This window comes from Patella vulgata, chromosome 2, assembly GCF_932274485.2.
Source record: "Patella vulgata chromosome 2, xgPatVulg1.2, whole genome shotgun sequence".
NCBI lineage: Eukaryota > Metazoa > Mollusca > Gastropoda > Patellidae > Patella > Patella vulgata.
Window position 1 is genome coordinate 37,546,622 of NC_065880.2, and position 6,000 is coordinate 37,552,621.

The window sequence follows — 6,000 nt, forward strand, 5'->3', positions numbered from 1 at the left end:
TTGTAGACCCTCTAGAGGTCACAATTTTTATCTGATTTTGATATAACCCGAAGATCTAAGTTCCTGTAGATTCACGCATATCGGACCGTAACTTCCGGGATTATGCTCCCTGATTGTACCAAAAAAAATCGTTTCTTTTTTTGAGCTTGTTCAAATGTGGCCGTATCTTGCATGGTGACCGCTTTGTTTAAAATAAATTTCAAACTTTGAAATCGGGTATAGTGTTGATGGTAAACGATTAACTAAGCCATTTGGTGCTTATTCTGAAAGTTTTACAACAATCGGTCTGTAAACATAGGTTATATGCAATTTGATTTTTAAAAAAAAAAAAAATAAAAAAATAACACACAAAAAAAAAATCCCAGAAAGTTTTGCTTGCTGAAATTTTGCTATATAGGATATGGATTTTTTGACAGATTTTAATAATCCTATTTTTCTTTAAGGTTCTTGAAAAAAAAACAGGACAACAAAACATATTAAAGGCTCAATACCACTCTTGTTGTAACTGAATAATATGTCCCAATCTTTATTCTGGTCAACAAATTGTACTATTTTACAATATTCCAATTAATTGATGATACAAATTTCATCTTAACACACCTAATTAAAAAAATTAGAAAAATTCAACTAAATGATTTGAAAAGCCTGACGTAAAGCTTTTCAAATGTGACTTGGATTTAAAAATATTTTTGAACCCTCTGGACAAGTAAAATAGGATTTAATGGATAATTTACACAACAGGTAGGACACTAACACATATAGTACTTAGAATAAGGCTATTTTTTTTATTTTCTGGAGCTGTCAAGCCAGCCAGAGTGTTATTGTCCCTTTAATCTACTTGTATAAAAACTATCAAACCTGTATCGAGAACAGGTCTAGTTCGGTTTCTATTATTTTGTGATTTGAACGCGCTAAATAAGCGCCATCCAGGTATTATACTTATTAAATTTTGTTGAAATCCACCAAACGGTAGAAATTGGCCGAATAATTTACCCTTTATAAGGCTTTGCAAAACCTTTATGGGACCAATCAACTTCATTTTGAACACATCTAAATATTCAGGAAACATAGCTACCATATTTGGCTGAACTGAAATCCGACAAGGAGTCCGGTTGTTGCCACTCACACATAGTTGCACACACAATTGGGAAGCAATGTACATTTAAAACAAATGGACTATTTTAGATTTTGTAAACATGTTATTTATTATTTTAATACATCAAATTATCCATGAAATAAACAGTTTTTAAAGGTAACAATTGACAGAGGTACCGTTTTATTATCTTTGGTATGAATAAATAAGAACACCAAACAAAGTCCACTGGCTTGTATTAATTACTAATAAACAAGAGAAAAAATTAACATAACATATATTCGTTTATAGCACTTTAATTATTTTTATCTACAAATAGAGCTCTAATGATTATTTACAATTTTTTCCCGACGTATAACCAAATATTCCAAGTGGCTGTCTTAACGTCCCTATACAGACCCCTGCCACCATTTTAGTTGGACTCGCAACGCTTGTTTTCGACAAAATATCACGTTTTTAGTTGAAAAGATAAAGCAATGGCGGCACCATGCTTTTCCAGTATGTCCTGGACAACGAACACAATCATCAGAAATAATTGCATCTATCGATCGTGTAGCTTGGATATGGTTAGCTTCGAATGAATAGACATACATTAATTTTTGAATTTTTATAGTCCGCCACTGCAAAGCCCATTATAGAAACGAAAAGGAAGTAAGTTTTGAATATTAGTAATTCTACCTAATATCATATAACACTCAAGCAAATGCCATGCAAGATACGTCCACATTTTACAAGAGATGGGAAGAGAACAAGCTAAAAAAAAACCCTGATTTTGATTACAATCAAGGGCTATAATCCAGGTAGTTACGTCCGATATATCAAAATCGGATAAAAGCTTGACCTATAGAGGGTCCACGACCTTGATATTACATACTTTTACACTATTAGCATACGGGGAGCGGCCATTTTGTCGGTCAGTTTCGGTCCCATTGTCACGAAATTCGAACTCACCCGTCAATAGGGTGTAACAGTGTTATGTTTGAACGGGTTTTTAAATCGGATAAAAATTGTGACTTTTAGTGGGTCCACAAGCTAAAAACGCGATTTTTCGTACAAGCATGGTCCATAATCCATGAAGTTACGGTCCGACATGCGCGAATATTGAAAGGAACCGATATCTTTGGGATATAGACAAACTGGCATTACATAGTTTTGCTCCAGTTTTCACGAAATTCAAACACAACCGTCTTTTGGGTGATAATATTTGAACGGTTTTAAAGTTGGATAAAAATGGTGCCACCTAGAGTGTCCACAAGCTAAAAAGGTGATTTTTCGTACAATTAGGGGCCATAATCCGTGAAGTTACATTCCGATATGCGCGAATATCGAAAAGAACAGATATCTTTGGAATATACGAACAGATATCTTTGGAATATAAACATACATTTTATGTTTCATCAAAATCGAATAAAAATCGTGACCTCTAGAGTGTCCACAAGCTAAAACGTGATTTTCATCCCAATCAGAGGCCATAATCCATGAAGTTACGGACACATGCCAATATCGTAAGGAACCAAGATCTTTTGGGATATAAACCTATATTTCAAGTTTCGTCAAAATCGAATAAAAATTGTGACCAGTAGAATGTCCACAAACAAAATGTAAACGGACGCCCGGACGGACAGGGGCGACGACAATATACGTTCAAATGAACATGTGGGCGTGTAAAAACATATTCGCCCGATAAGTACAAATTTATCTTTTCTGTATTCTCGAATCAGTACTAGGTGATTGCTGTTTCTGGAACACCATATTATACCATTTACTAGTTAATGAACTTCACATTATTTGAAATGACTGGAGATTCCACATGCTTATGAATATAACAGCTAATTATTATGAAAAAAAACCTAAAATGGTACAGTCCAACAAACCACAATATCATGAAGTGTTATAATTCTGTTAAAGAGCGTATTCTATTATTGTTAACTCTGGCAGTGATTTAATAAAATACACCAAAGAAATAATAGTTTAAAAAAGCTTCCAGCTTTTTGCAAAAATGAGCATACCGGCTTTAATTCACTAACCGGTGATCCACTCTAATGAACAAATATTTAGCTCACGCCTCCCAGATGCTTCCTTCCATTTCACTCTTCTTGGTAGATAACCGTGAATGATATCTGTGGACAAACAAACTCCCGGGATTACGGTAAGGAGGGCTTTTATGAGAAATTTTACTGCAACCGTCGTAAGCAATAACACTCATTTAATTATTTCAATTTCGTAATAGAAGCCCCAAAGGCATTGTACTGCATGGTCGGCAATTACAGGAGTTGGTGATATTTTTAATAGATGTGGATTAATCATTTACAAGAAACGTGTTAAGAGAAATAAACTATAAAAATACTTATGAAAAACAGCTACTGATTTATTACGAGGCGTTTCGAAGAGTATTCTCTCAACGTTAAGAGAAGTATCGAGAAAAGCTTAGGTGTTTAATTACTGTAATATACTTCATCTGAGACACAAAACAACATTGGGCTATTCACGAATACCCGTATTATCAGAGGTATGTTCATATCCCTCCCCTATCCCCTTTTCACCCAAATAATATATATTCGTACTGATAAAAACTAGTTTAAAAGCTACCAGAAATGTTTGTAAACATTGAGGTAAACATCAAGCTACCAATTTCAACCTTAGTTTTCAGAAATAGGCTAACAATACCCTACGGAAAACAAAAACCAAACATAATCTCTGAAAAGAAAAATAAAGCCCTGTCACTACAAACATCGGGTAATTTACCACGAAACCTCCCCTTTCATTCCCCAGAACAAATAAAATTTGAAATTACGAAAGTAAACAAATCTAACAAACAATAACGCACGAACATAAGTGAAATGAACGAAACTAAGAATGCGAAACAACACATCCAGTAATATTGGCAGCTTCAATATATATGTATGTATATATATATATATATAGACATCCTTTATATAAGTTACTAATCACAACCTAGTTTATATATATATACAGTATTGGTTTAGTAGTAGTCATTGTCTAGAACGGGTCCTTTTTTCACCCTGAATATGCATTTCAAAATGCTGCCACCATTTCTCGCTTTTCAATAACGACCTCTTCACTTGTAAATCCAAAATAGTTTCGTAATTCGCCCGTTCTTGTGAAATTTCGAGGTAATGATGGTATGGCAATTTCGTCCAAACGACTGGATTGTTCCCGTTTTGACGTCCACTTATGCAATATGCAACAAACTTCAATAACCACACAAATGAATGTTTTCCATTTTACGTGGGTCAATGCCCATCACAGTGGCAATGTTTTTCATGAAATACTGATTGACTTCGTTCATACTCTCCCATCGCCATTTTGGACAGGAACAGTTACAATGAGGCCAAGGACAGTTGTCCAATAATTGATGTTTACATGTTGCTCGAGATGCTCGTCTATCTCTTTCACCACGGCGACCTGAAACAATAATACAATTATACAAATGCATGAACGACTGAAATACGAATCTAGAAGGAACGGAAGATTTTCTTGAAAGAATCCATAACGATAACAGCTAAATAGGCAATGGAGAAGGGCATATGCCATACAGTGTGCTATATGGGAAATTTTGCCTGGCAATGGTTCTTTTACGTGCAAGTCAAAGTGTATACAGGACCTCGATTTTTTGTCCCATCCGAACGACTAGGCGCTTTCCTTGTCAAGCCCCCCCCCCCCCTGCGGGCCTGTCCCCAAACCACGCTGGAAAATTTCTAGGCCTACACCGGGATCGAACCCAAGGCCGCTGGTTAGTGAGCAAGCGACTCCCATCACGCACATTATTTGTATTCACATGCAAGGAGGTATAAATAACAGATTACTGAATAGACCCCTCGATAGTATTAAAAACGGAAAACCTGAGGAATTCAATATGGAAACCATACATAACAGGAATCAATTGGTCCTGAAATGTGTGTTCAGAAATGAACGCGCTCATGTTGTGGCAATCCCCAAAGTAAATTTCACCTTTGATATCATGACCCCAAAGCGACAAAATCAGATTTATTCCGTTTCCACCAGTGACTAAGGAACTGAGTTTATGGGGTAATATTGTCAAAAGATTGTGGGGTAATATATAGTCAAGCGAATATACAGCTTACCACGGTTTTTCCGTCGTTTCCTATTTTTTCGCCTTCGTTTCTTTCCTTTATTCTTTTTTCTGTTTTTGTTTTTGTTTCTGGATTTAGGATCATCTGATAGAGGTGTCTCATTACCACTTACTGGTGAACCAGTTAAACTGAAACATGATCTATTAGTGCATTATATTTAATTTAAAATTTATACAAATAATTCGCTGGTATTAACTGCAAAGGTTTGGGAGACAACTGCGTTTTTGCTTTCGGATACTACACATACACACAATCGTTTTTATAACTACTCTATTTGGGCACTGTTGTTGGTTTACACATTGTTCGTATTCATTCGCGGCCGCCGCAGTTTGTCGAAAACATTGTCCTTATAAATCAGCAACAACGGCGATAGTTAACGGTTGATGCTTGAAAAGCAAAACATTAGACCTGTGCATTAGGTACCGCGGTGGTGGGTTCGAATTTCGTTGTGTTCCCGGACAGTAATATCTAGTCTTCCAGTCGGGACGAAAACCCATATTCTCGGTCCAAATATACAATACACGTAAATGATTGCTGGGGTTTGCCCAGACAAAATTATCTCCCTCGTATTTCACACGTAACCATAGAAATAAAAAGAACAGTTTATTATTCCTTAATTATTTCCAGGTGATCTAGGTAAGCGACACCATGACTCATTAAAAAAATATTGGAAACAGACAGAATCTTCTAAATCTTTAGAGATAAATGGATTGATACCTTCTGTTCAAAATGGAGCCCTTGTCACATCCAGTTTTTCCATAGTTTGTTTCTTCCCAACAATATAAAGATTTA